The following is a 14,376-nucleotide window of genomic DNA, read 5'->3' on the forward strand; positions in this document are numbered from 1 at the left end:
GCAAGTAAATATATGAAAAAATGTTCCACATCACTGGTCATTTGAGAGATGCAGATGAAAACAACACTGAGATTCCACCTCACCCCACAAAGAATAGCTGCTATCAAGAAATCAAACAATAACAAATGTTGGCAGGGTTGTGGCAAGAAAGGAACCTTTCTCCATTGTTGGTGGGAGTGCAGACTGGTGCAACCACTATGGAAATCAACATGGAGATACCTCAAAGAGCTGGGACTAGAGGTTCCATTTGACCCACCCATCCCTCTGCTGGGTATCTTCCCAAAAGAATTAAAAGAATCATACCACAGTGATATATGCTCACCCATGTTTATAGTGGCACAGTTTGTAATAGCTAAAACTTGGAAAGAGCCCATTTGCCCATCAGTTGGAAACTGGATAAAGAAGATGTGGTTTTTCTATAAAATGGAATACTACTCAGCCATAAAGAATGAGAAAGTAGATTCATTCATAGGAAAAAGGATACATTTTGAGGATATACTCCTAAGTGAAATAAGTCACACGTGTAAATACCAAATAGTTTCTCTGGTGTGAAAAAAACTAAAATAGTACTCAAGGTCCTAACAGGATAACTAGCAATGTGAAACAGGAAGAAAAGGGCTAAAGGTGTAGAGACAGATGGAAGGGTAGGGGAAGGGGAATAAGGGAAAGGGAAAAAATGTGAGAAAATGTAAAAATGGAATTAAAGTGTTGTAGGTGGAGAGGGGAGGAGGGGGTGAAGAGAGGGTGGGGACAAGGGGAAAAAATGAGAACCAAGACCTGTCATGTAAAGGTACAAGATCGCAGTAATGAATGTAACTGTACTGTATACCTAGAATGCACCAATAAATTCAATTCTAAAAAATGTGATGCCATTTTGTAAAGGACTTAAGCATCCACAGATTTTGATATCCTCAAATGGAGAGAGCCGCTAGAACCAATCCCCTCAGCACACCAAAGAGGATGACTGTATTTAAAAACCAATTAGATAAATTGTTATGTGGAAAAATCCTTAAAAGCTTTATAGAGACAACATATAATATCACTTACCTATAAGACTCGAACTACATACAGTTGACCAACAGAAGACCTAACAAGAGCCAGGCAGTGGTATCTTGTTCTAGGAACTCAGTCTGAGTGAAGTGGGAGCTTTATTTGGTGGGGCTGTAATGGTACAGAGGGAAGTGATACACCCAGCAGCAAACAAAATGGGACAGCAGTTTAGAGAGTCTGATAGAACCAAACAAGATCACTGGATATAAAAGGAAGTAGTCAATACACTGAGAACCAGAGCTTTTCAAATGCTTGTGTGTGTATGAATCACTGAGGCTCTTGTTCATGGATAGGTTCTGATTCACTAGATCTGAGGTGGAGCTGAGATTGTGTGTTTCTCATAAGTACCTGGAGGTCATGAAGGCACTGCTGTCCTAGGATATCCACGCACATAAATAGCATGGCTTTAAGTCTTCAGTAGTTACAGTGGAGTAGGAATGGGCAGGGCCTAGAAGCCAGCCCTTTCTGATTATTCCATCAAACCTTTCCAAGGCACCAAAAAGGAAAAGGAAGACAGGAAGGCCAAGCCACTTTATTTGCCCAAGGCTGGACATTAATGATTAAGCCTTCCAGCTCTCATTGCAACAAATTTTACCTCTGCATGAAATCTCTGCAAAGGATCACCAAACAAAGGTAAGTGAAAGTTGGAGTTTTTTGTTTGCTTGTTTTTGTTTTTTGCAGGGGTAGGGAGCCTTGACAAATTTCATTTTCATCTATGGAGATTGTGAAAAGTTATTTCCAAATCAGGATTCTATCATCTTGTGCTAATGATAATTTCATACTAATCCTAGAACATTGTTTCATTCCCAGTTGAATCTAGGGCCTTGCCAGGAAGCAAAGAGATCAACTTCAAAAGGAATGGTCACATTTCCTATATTGAGTCACTTCTTTTTGTTTTTTTGTACTGGGTATAGAATAACATTTGAACAAAAGGACTCCTTGACCTTGAATAATTTGAAAAGCCACAACTAAAAAAACTATGCCTTTAAATAAGATGTGACAGAGTCTTAGTCTAGAAGAAAAGAAGCAAAATTCATGTTATGATTCCTTCATAGAAACTAACAACATTATTTACTTTATCTCTGTGAACCTAGAACCATTTCCAAGTCAGCAGTAACAATCACGGTCTCAGCTACTCTAAGCAGCCCCATTTCCTGGTCTCCTTACAGATTTTGTTTGAAGCTAAATATCCCTACAAATATGTGAGACATGCAGTATAATATGATCTGAAATGTTTCTAAGAAGGATGAATGCTACATTTCTAAACCTGCTTTGTTCTACCTTCCCCTCACTTTCAATAGGAGATGTAACTGCTCTATTCTGGGACTACTCAGGCAATCAAAACCTGGGAGTCCAAGCTCAGCTAATGCTCACATTTTGCTTACTAAGTATTGTATATTTCTGGCCAAAGTTAACTCCAGCTGGAGACTCAGACAATGATTAATTCCTGCCCTAAGGTCCAGAATTCTGTCCACCCAGAACATCCCTGTAGACCTCTACCACTGAGTTTCACAAACTCTTCATGAAGATATTTCATAAACATCTCCTGACATCCCCTCTGGGATTTCTCACTTAGATCACTGCTTGGCGGCCAGTTGTGGAACATTTGTTGGGGCTCTTCTACTGGCCCCCCTCCAAATGGGCAGACCTGGGAATTTGTAGCCATACATTTAAATAGCTTATTTAGCTGTGCATGTTCCTCATTAATTGCTCCTGCTTTCAATTGAATTTATGCTTGGTAATTTTCTCCTTATACAGAGAATACAGATAAAATTTGATGGGCTGTTCTGGCCCTGAGCCGGACAACTGCAAAGCTTCCTTCATTTTGATGACAAGCAAAGAGGACAGACTGGGAAGTCACAAGTCATGGGCCCCAGGGGTGCTGTATTTCAGAAAGTAGTGAGGGGACTTGCCTGATTCATCATTTATGCCTCTTCCTTGTTAGCTCCTTCCCTAGATTTTGTTAATGGGAAACTGCAGGGTCTACCAAGCAAAGCATATCCTCCTTCTGCTTAATGACTCCTGATAAAGGGCACTAGAAAACTGCATTCCTTTATGTACCCTAACCCTCAACAAATGGCTAAAGATACTATGAGACATTTCACCAACCCTAGAACTTTGCCTTCTGCAAGTGCTCTAAGTATTCTTAGATAAATTTTCCAGCAAAAGTATTATCCACTGGAATGGTTTGTATGAAACAGGAGCCAGTAATTAGCAGAAATCTGTTTCTCCTTCATGCCATACTTTGGTTCAACAAACTTTGAATTCCTGTCCTATCTTCAGGGTTTGGCCAGACAGCCCCATATCTGTCTGCCTCACTCACCATGTCTATTTACCTAGACATGTGCAGAGTGATTCCCCAAGAGAACATTTTGACCAGAACATTGTGAGTGTTCTGATCTAAACTGGCAATGCCAAGACACTAAGGAATGAACATTGTCATCGGGGGAGAATCTGCATAATGACTCTGGATGTTTGGCTTAGAATTATATGCTGCTGTAGGTAGCTTTTTTTCTTTTAATACTGAGTGATTGTGACTTAGGGACAATGCTGAAATTTATTCACAGTAAGCTTTGGCCTAATACCAGTGTCACATTGCATTAGAGAAAGCTCCAGCTTGCCTTGGTCATTCAGCCTGAGCTGCAGAAACATCCTTGCCACCTCTCATGGATCTCTGGCGCTACTGATTAGCTTTGCCCTTATCTATTAGAATGAAAATTCAGGATGTCATGGTTTTCCATGTAGGCATGTCCTGGAGCAGCTTGAAGGTCAGTGTGAAAGAAGAAAGAATTCTGTGAGCATCACCTTGGAGTAAACTGGTTCTTTATCCAGGCCTAAAACAGGCAGTAGCCAGATATAACATGCCCTTCTCCTCTCCACCATCCTCTCCCTTTTCTACATTTTTTACCTTAAATAAAGGTACCACTATCCCCTCCACTGTCCAAACTGGGAACCAAGGGCCAATCTCAATGCTTTCCTCACTCACATAAACCCAGACCCTGACCCGTAACCAAGCAACCCATTCTGTTCTAGATATATTACTAGATAGACCATTAGATATGTTGCTCCTCCATTTTCCCATCACAGGTACCTAACTTGGTTACTCAGCTTGACTAATAAAATAGCTTCAACTGCAGTCCCCAGTTTTGTTTTGTTTTTTGTCATTTGTATTTTCCCCTGCTACTTCATGGATTCCTATCAGTCTTATATTATTCTTCTTTGCTTCATCTAAGAGTGGTTGGATCAATTTCTCATGATCCCTTACTGGTTTTAAGAGATCTCTCTTTTCAAGGTCACTAATCACAATCTTATCTTCTGTATCTGAGATTTTATCTTCACATTTGTTCATTCTTCTGCAAATGCTTTCTATAGAGTTTTTAACCTTCTGAGTATCTGTTTGAATCTGTTTCATGGATTCCATTTCTTTCCTATGTTGGGCATTCAAGGTTCCCATTTCTTTCCTATGCTGGGCATTTATGGTTTCCATCATGGTCCTGAGTTCATCTATTATTTTTATCTGTTTCTGTTCTAGAGTCTCATTATATCTTTCATTCTTCTTACCATCTCTGAGGCTATCTGGGAAATTACTTCTGTTTTGAATTTTTCTAGATCCTCACTTATCTGTTTTGTTACTTTCTGAGTTATTGGTTCAGGGTGTCCAGATAGATGACTGTCAGACTTTTCTACCTCATTTCCCCCCTTAATTTACCTTTGGTTAGTTGGAAGTCTGTGTTTGTGCCTTGTTTAAATGTCTTCTCATTTCTATTTTTGTTGTTGGTACTGTCCTTGCTTTAATTCCTGGGTTAATACTTTGATCTTCCAGATATAGCTAGTCTTTAGGCTTTGAACCTCTAATGACTCTGAGGCAATCTCATTTTTATTATACCAGGAAGAACAACTGATTAGATCAATCACACCTTAGCCTAAGTGATAATCAGCAACACAATAGCATCAGACACAGCTTAGAATATGACAATTTGTGGTAGTTATTAATCTATCACCTTTAACTGTGTGAATTAAATCAAAGCTAAGGACCAGCCCAAAACATGTTTATAGCGAACAAATATGTTTACCTTTCAGGTTGGGGACTTAGAAGGAATTGGGGATGGAGGAATAGATAGATAGGATAGAGAAAGTTTACAAGTCAGGTCAGAGAACACAAGAAGATCACACAAACTCTAGGAAGCTATTGAAGAGAAGAAGAGAAGACAGAACAAAATATAAACAAGAACAGAACAAACTAACAGCAACAGGGAGGCTAGAGACTGTAATCACTTTCTTTTAAAAATAATGGCAATTAATTCATCAATAGAAATATTCCTAAAAGAATGAATAAACATGGGCGTTATACACCCCTCACAATAGGCCCTTCGGAAAGCTTACTGTGGTGCCCCCTAAGGGAGACATAATGCATTCTTTGTCATAAAGGCACATTAACATGGATGTGTCAAACTCACTCTTATTCTTCAGAATATTTCTATTGATTAATTCTTAATTTTAATCTAATAAGTTTTATTATATCAAATGATTGCTTAACAGGAAAAAAATCACAAAAATAAAATAGTCATTTTGAATATTAAAAAAATAATGCCAATTGAAAGAAAGAAAAGAAAAGAAATTCTAATTAGGTTGGAACATGAACAAAAAAGGAGAGAAATGAATATCAACATGGGAGAAAGAGAATAAAAGATAAGACAAAGAAGATTTAAAAAGGAAAATAATTTGAGGGGAAAAAATAAATTTTTTAAATGTTTAAATAGAAGAGAAAATATTATTTTGAAAATTAAAAATACAAATAGAGGACCTCCTTCAGGGTATGCCCCTGTTGACACAATAGACAGTGTGGACAAGAGTGTGTAGATCTAAATTAGTCTCAGCAAGTAAGCAGCTGTTCCCTGAGGTTCAGGCTGATTTCTGACTGCAAGGCCCAAGTTGAGAGCTCTGACCTCCTGCTGGATTGAACTCTGCATTGTTCTACTGCAGGTTCCAGATGTCTTTCCTCTGAAGTCAGACCAGATTCCAATGTGAGGTGGTGGTCCCTCCAACTTACCAACAATGGTGGTATGCTATGATTTTATCACAGAGATTTTCTTCACTTTTCCAGTGAGCTTCAATTTTCATCTAGGAGCCTCAGAGAGGTTCTCTTTCTCTTGTTCATGAGGTGGGGGGGGAATGGACACTGCTGGGCTCCTCTGGCATGCTGGGCCAAAGGGGTTGGCCTACCAGAGGGTCTCATCCTGCTTCTGTGCCAAAGTAGCAGGAGATAGTACAAATGACATAAAAAATCTGTTCACAGAATTAATGACAGAAAACTTCCCAAACAGAGGGAAAGAATTTCACATATGAATACATGAGGCATATAGGACTTGAAATAGCCATGATCAAAATCTACACCTAGACATATAATAATCAAGATCCCGGAAACCCAACAGAAGAAAAAAATACTAAAAGCAGTTAGAGAAAAGAAACAAATCACATGCAATGCAAAGCCCATCAGAATCACAGCAGACTTTTCAACACAAACCCTCAAGTCAAGGAGAGCCTGGAGTGAGGTATTTCAAGTCCTAAAGAAAGCAACCTCCAGCCTAGACTGATGTATCTTGCAAAACTATCTTTCAAAACTGATGGGAAAATAAGGTATTTCCATGACAAAGAACATCTGAGAAATTTCATGAATACCAAATTGGCACTCCAAACACTTCTAAACAATATCTTGGAAAAGGAAAATGAAGGCTACAACTTCATAAGGGCCAACAGAGCAAAAATACCAGGCAAGGCAAGAAATTAAAGGGAGAGAGAGAAAAATAAAAACTAAAAGAACCAATAAAAGGAAAATAACATGACAATGAAAAGTCAATACAAAGCAGTTACAACCATCAATGTTAATGGATTCAATTCACCAATCAAAAGAAATAGGCTAGCAGAATGGATTAAGAAGCAAAATCCAACAATATGCTATATACAAGAAACCCACTTACTCCACAAAGAAATTCATAGACTGAGAGTAAAAGGATGGAAAACAGTTCTCCATGCAAAAAGAGACCAGAAAAAAGCAGGGGTAGCTATCTTATTTGGAGACAGAATAGATTTCAAACCAAAACTAATTAAGAGAGACAAAGAAGGCCACTATATCCCTGTAAAGGCAACAATACAGGAGAAACAAATGACAATCATAAATATATATGTACCAAATACTAATGTCCCCAACTATACAGAATATTCCCTTCACACCATGCCAAGAAACACTCCCTCTACATACCTGGGTCAAAGTCAGGCTGCCTCATGCAAGATAATCATAATCATAGAAATAAGACTGCAAAACTTCCAACTATAAGGCGATATGAATGAGAAAGGTTAAATCTTGTAGTCTGCTGGAAACTAGCAGGAACTGTGCTTAAAGAAACCAGGGCATACATGGTTTTGGTGGTTGTGGTGATGATGATGGTGGTGGTGTCAGTGGTGGTGGAAATTTTTTTCCTTCAGTCTACCAGCTCATTTGTCTACAAATAAAACCTAAGAAATTGATGAGACAGGGATTGGCACTTACTCTTTGCTAGAAGAATGAAAATTTTAATTTCCAAGCGTTAGTGTGGCAAATACTAAGTATCTTAATACTTTTCATTTTGAGGTTGTTAGTGAACAAACACAGGCATACATATCATTCCCCAATAGTGAAGGCTGAGATGAAGTAAAGGAATCAGAATTCACTTGTGAATTGGGCTAGAGGGAAATACAGGGAAGGCTGACAGAGCAAGCTGTCCCAGATGTGACTTTATCAGAATGCCAAGTCTTTTCCTCCCTAGTGTTCAAGCATTCACTTCACCCCAAATGGCCAGAGATCTTGACCAATACCTGACTTCAACATTCATTTTCTGTGTAGAACTAGATTTTTACCTCCCTACCTGTCTGGAACATAAATAAGAGAACTGGAAGGGGATAAAGCATATTCTTTTTTTCTTAGCCTGATTTGGTTCTGTCCAAGACTTCTAACTCTGGACCAATGTCCTTAATCTTTATGTCTCAGTTTTGCTTCATGACAAATAGGAAATTATCCATTTGGATTATCATTTCACCTGCTGAGATGACAAATGAAAATGGCAAGCCCACAGCTACCACAGTTAATGCAGTTAATGTGTAATAAGTTATAGCCTTTCCTCTTCCAATGGGAGGCTCATTTGTGTAATGTTTTGTTAGCATCTCTGTTAGGCATCCACACTCTCTGTGGAACAGAAAGTCCTGGTATTTGGCTGAGGTGATGACATTCAGAAGCTCTCACACACCCTACTCTTCACTTGCATACCTGTCACAGGTTATGAAGGCTACACTCTATGTCAGAAGGCAAAAAAAATTTGACTCTCATCCTCCATAAGTGAGATAAAATGTGATGAATGAACAAGATAAATAATGTCATATTCCTGGTAGGTCTTACTTATTTAGACTTTGTTTTTAATGCCCAGAAACTAATTTCTCTTACACTGGAATTTTCTGTTCTTACACACTGAATGTGAAACACAGTGGTAAATTGATGATGTTAGTGTTTGGAAGTGTGTGTGGTCAATAGAGGCAACACATTATAAAAGAAAAAGAGTAATTACTTTTCAGTAGAGAGTAATCATTGATACTAGATCAGCTGCTACTAGGTCAACCATGAAATGATTTACAGGTGATTAACAGTTCTTTTCTCCTTACATTGTTGGTTAACAGTGAGTATTGGCAACTTACCAAAACTAAACTACAGACTCAGCCACCAGCTATGTCTCATAATACAAGTGTCTCTCAGAGCAAAGAGGTCTTGGAAAGCAAAGATATGTGCCCTCATCCTTTAAAAAGTGCTAAGAGAATATATGAAAAGAGAAAAATATGCTCTTCTAATGGCAATTTGAACAAATTTATTTTTCCTTCCTTGTTTCAACCCAATTCACATTTAATAGCCAAATCCTATAAAATTAGAGGAAAATATTTCTTGGTGGGGGAAACAAAGAAATTAGGACAATCTCAGTTAGAAACTTTTAGAAACCTCTGTAAGGCATTTTATACAGCAGTTTGGATTGAAAAAAAAGGTTAATGTGGTCCACTTCTTCCTACAAGCTACTTACACAATTAGAATTTAAAAATTAAAAAACTCAAGCACAGCCCTTCCAGTTCCAAATCCAGGGATTGTAAAAAATGGATTGGGTCTTGAGAGAGTCAGCCAACACACAGATCACAGCAGGGTTGGTGAGAAGGGAACACAGATCTGGTAAAGCTCAAGCAGTTAACCAGTGTGAGGAAAGCAGTGTCCTCCAGACATGCTCACACCTAAATGCCCTCCCAAATCATTTATATGATTCCTGAGGTTCAGAGCAAGATGAAACTGTAGGGCACCTTTTTCAAAAACTAAAGCCAGCAGATCATTATGCCAAGCCTGGTGCCCCAGGGACCTCTCAAATGTCACCCTCTCAGTCATTGAGCACCAACTGGGTCTTCATCCTATTAGTCTAAGCACCTACCTCTCTGGCCACCATGACCTTGAACCCCTCTGATATTCATGACTTACAACCAGAAATCTCCCACATTGCCACTCCAATTTTGTTTACTCTTTCTTTTTTCACTCAGCTCTTCCCCAAGACCACTGTGCCCGCTCAAACATTACCATGCCGATTCCTGTTCCATTGACCTCTCCCAGTGAAATGGGACTAGGTTGGGGTCTTCCTTGTCCAATCTCATGGTGCTTCCAAACAGACCCTCATCTATCCAACCACAAACTGGAAATCTTCTGATCTCACACCCAGCACCCCTCACAGACTGCTAGAATCATCATCTGTTTCTGCTCCCACTCCCAGCATCCTCTTGGCAAATCTAACATCCAAATGTATGACTTACCCAAACCCAACCCATCCAATAGATCCCTGGACCTCCATCCCTTCTCTTACTTCATCCCTCCCAATCCCTACCATGTCACAGCCATTCCCTACATAAAACAGGATAGGCACCAAGTCCCAGACCAGGAATTCCATTCTAATGAGGCCTTCCCTTCTTCAAGTTAGTTTACTTTAGCACCCCAATGATACAAACATTTATCCCCATCAGGACATGCAATGCATTGAATCCCTCTGTTGTGGTGCTGCTACCCATTACACCTATTCTGTCTTCATTTTCTGCTTGATCCCATTTGGACTCCATAGTAAATCATTATAGTTAGTCCCCTGCAGAATCCATATGTCCTCTCTATTTGCCCTGCTTTATATTCTGTAGAAAACCCCAACTCTCTTCCTTCTTCCTGCCAACTCTTCAAAAGGGATTCCAGAGTAAAAAGCCAAAATAACAAAGTCATGGCCACATCTGATGATCATGTGACCTTTTATTTAGGTTTCTGTTTTAATTTCAATGCTAAAGAAAAAACAAGTCAACATCCTACAACAATAAATACACTACTTCAAAGGAACAAAATCCACAATGGATGATGAGTTCTAAAATTACCACAAAAAATTAAATCTACATGATTTTTTTAAGTAAAGATTGTGACCTCAGTACTCTGGTCCTGACAAGACCTCAATCACATGTGAAGGCAACAGAAGAATCTCAAAGTTGCCCCCATTCTGTGTGCCATGTGTATCGGACTCCCTGAACACAAACACACTCCACATCACCAAAAGATGAATGAAAAAAATGACAGAAATGAGAAGATAGAGCACATAAGATCAATAAAATCAGCAAAGCAAATTATCCAAAGAAGAATTAATCCAAATCTCAAAAATAAACGTTGCTTTGAGAAATACTTATAAAATGCTTAGACCAGAGTCTATTATTATAAAAAAAGTAAAAGTGTGAGTAATCTCAATCTAAAGTCCTAAATTGTAAGGACAAATTCAAAGAAATTTGATGGTAAAGGGAGGGATGGCACAGAAAATATGAGAAAAATATGATAAAAACTCATATTAAATTTTTTATCTTATTCCAAATTAAGCCAGAAAATATCACCTCATGCTGGAATTTCACAACAGAAGTACAAGATGTGTTTGCATATTTGTACATATGTGTATGTTGTTTCATTTTAGGCTGTGGTCCTCATTCTAGGAATATGAACACTATTTACATGGCAAAGTGTTATTCTCTTCTTGTTCCTCCAAATGCACACAGGCCACTGTGGAGAGTTGCAATGTATCAACACTATAAATACCCATGTCGAGATAGCTACCCAAGTATTAGCTATTCTTCAAGCCCTCAAATCTGTCCCCTAGGATGGCAGCATTGTCTCTTATAAGTAGCTGGTCAGCATCAACCTGCAGGCAGGTGGATTCAGATCTTCCCAGGGCTAGGAGAAGCCCTACACTCAGCATCAGCCCAAGAGGGTAATCATAGCTCCACCTCCTGAGCCAAGATTTACACAGTAGAGTACCCAGGAAAGGCTTCAGTGACCTGGCTTGCCTTTACCCCTATGGTGAAGGAATTTTCTACACAATAATATCAAATAATGCTATGAACACAAAGTATTAACAGCAGTGGTGGTTCTTTGAATTGAGAATGGAAACTGGCCCAGGATCCAAGTGAAAGAAGAAAGCAAATTGAGAATTCTGAGGTCTAGTCTAAATAAAAGATGTCAAAAGGACCAGAAGGAAGAAGATAAGGACAACAATTATCTTAGAATGGAAGATTTTTTTATTTATTTTCTCATTGAGTTTATTGGTACATTTTACGTATACAGTACAGTTACATTCAATATTGGGATCTTGTACATCTACATGACTGGTCTTTGTTCTCATTTTTTTCCCCATACCCCTTCCCTCCCTTCACCCCCTCTTCCCTTCTCTATTTACAAACACTTTATTTCCATTTTTTCATTTTCTTATATTTTTTTCTTTTCCCTTATTACCTTTCCCCTACCCTTCCCACTTCCCCTACACCTTTAGCCCTTTTCTTCCTATTTCACATTTTCAATTATATCATTAGGGTCTTATTTACAATTCCAGTTTTTCACACCAGAGAAACTATTTGGTATTTATCTGTGTGACTTATTTATTTCACTTAAGAGTATATCTTCAATATGCATCCATTTTCCTATGAATGACTCTAATTTCTCATTCTTTATGGCTGAGTAGTATTCCATTTTATAGAAAAACCACATCTTCTTTATCTAGTCTCCAACTAATGGGCAAATGGACTGTTTCCAAGTTTTAGCTATTACAAACTGTGCCACGATAAACATGGGTGAGCATATATCACTGTGGTATGATTCTTTTAATTCTTTTGGAAAAATACCCAGCAGAGGGATAGTTGGGTCAAATGGAACCTCTAATCCTAGTTGTTTGAGGCATCTCCATATTGATTTCCATAGTGATTAAACCAGTCTGCACTCCCACCAACAATGGAGAAGGGTTCCTTTCTCCCCACACCCCCGCCAACATTTGTGATTGTGTGATTTCTTGATAGCAGCCATTCTTTGTGGGGTGAGGCCAAATCTCAGTGTTGTTTTCATCTGCAGCTTTCGAATGACCAGTGATGTGGAACTACTGCCACTACTCTTTGAACTTTTCAATGAAATTGAAAGGGAAGCAATGCTTTCAAAGTCACTCCTGGAAGCAAGTGTTACTTTGATTCCCAAACCAGGGAAAGAGCCAACTAAAAAAGAAAACTACAGGCCAATCTCCTTAATGAACATAGATGCAAAAATCCTTAATAAGATACTGGCAAACAGAATACAAAGGGTCATCAAAAAGATCATACACCCCGACCAAGTCAGATTTATTCCAGGGATGCAAGGATGATTCAACATACATAAATCAACAAATGTAATACACTATATTAACAAAGTCAAGGTCAAAAACCATATAATCCTCTAAATAGATGGAAGATGTTTTTTAACTCATCATTTCATGTGTGGAAAATACTTGGCTTCCCATGGAATCACCCAGGCTGAGTGCAGTGCTCCAGGGCTGATTCCCCAGGTGGCCCAGGCCCTTCTCTGGTGGTGTCTTACCACCTGTGACTCTCAGGCCATACACAACCAGCTCAGAGTTGACTTCTGTATGCTTCCTCTTCAGCCCTTGTGCACGCTGGTATTTTTCACTCTTAGAGTGAGGACTGGGAGACTCGAATTGCTTACATAATGCCTTCTGCTTCCTGATCCTGTGGTTGCCTGAGGCATGGCTCTGGAGGAGGTATGAAGAAACTGATAATGTTTCCCTAAATTTGCTTCACCAGTGCTTCTTCCATTGAGTATCTTAAGAGAAATGCTGGCATGTTTTGGTGTTCCCATAGACCAGGCTCACTGTGAACTCCTGGCTCAAGTGACTCTCTCACTTAAGACTCCTGAGTAGTTGGCACTACATGTGTTTGTTGCCGTGGCTAGCTGAAATTATTTTTCTGAGTTGGAAAAATAAGGACTATGGATCATATTGGAGTATTGTCCATATTATTAAAAAATTCTTCCTTTAGAACCCTGTCAAAGACCTAATTCTGAATTGATCCAGCCCTTGAACTCCATAGAGTCTGATAATTGTAGACCTATAGTTCTATCTTTTGCTGATATTTTGTCTGTGGAAAATGATGAAGAAGCCACTGTCTTAGATTTTGAAGTAGTGTGTGGAAAAATGAAGAAGAGGAGAAAATTAAAACTTTCCATTCTTCACAATTTGTTTGGAATCCACTGTCATCTGCTTGATGACAGAACAAACCAGTGAAAAATGATCTGCCTGTAGATGAAGCTGCAATTAAAAAAAAAATCTGCCCTTGAAAATGAACTAAGTCTTCTTCACTCTCAGATTACTGCAATTGTGGAATTGCAGGAGCAGAGAAATGACACAAACTCTGGCTCTTTGGATTTAAATGATGTGCCCAGAGGTATGGGACAAATTCCTTCATCAGGGGTGGTTCACCCATGTGTAAAACCAAATCTGATCTCAGTGCTTTCTCCTCCTCTTCCTCCACCACTGCTTACCCCTCAGTTTCCTCCTTTCCTACCTTCATATCTTCTTCCGTTACAACCAGAGTCTATAGTTGGTCACTCAGATAATCCAGCTACTGAAATGAAAAAGCAGCACCCAGGTGCTAGTAAGATGAATTACAGTCATCATTCAAACAGCTAGAGAAATAAAGACATTCTGAACATGTTAGATGTTCTAAAGGATCTGAATAAGGTTTGGCTTCATGCTATCGAGTAGTCACCTGGTGGTAGACCCATTCATAAGAAGAAAAGACAGAGTTCACAATGGGATCTAATGTCTGTAATATTGCAGGCACTGAAGCAGAAATTTGCATTTCAAGCAGATGATTCCTTTGACCAAAAAATATATATATATCTTGGGAATCTTCATCATTTTCTAGTCCAGAAACTTCAAGGTTTGGACA

The 14,376-nt window shown here is 38.9% G+C and overlaps 1 pseudogene; it reads left to right on the top strand.

Moving 5' to 3' along the window:
- Nucleotides 1-13,211: 13,211 nt before the first annotated feature.
- LOC104861268 lies at nucleotides 13,212-14,114 on the top strand (annotated as a pseudogene).
- Nucleotides 14,115-14,376: the final 262 nt, after the last annotated feature.

Source organism: Fukomys damarensis, unplaced genomic scaffold (genome assembly GCF_012274545.1).
Source record: "Fukomys damarensis isolate Sample0158 unplaced genomic scaffold, DMR_v1.0_HiC HiC_scaffold_1, whole genome shotgun sequence".
In the NCBI taxonomy this organism is placed as follows: domain Eukaryota; kingdom Metazoa; phylum Chordata; class Mammalia; order Rodentia; family Bathyergidae; genus Fukomys; species Fukomys damarensis.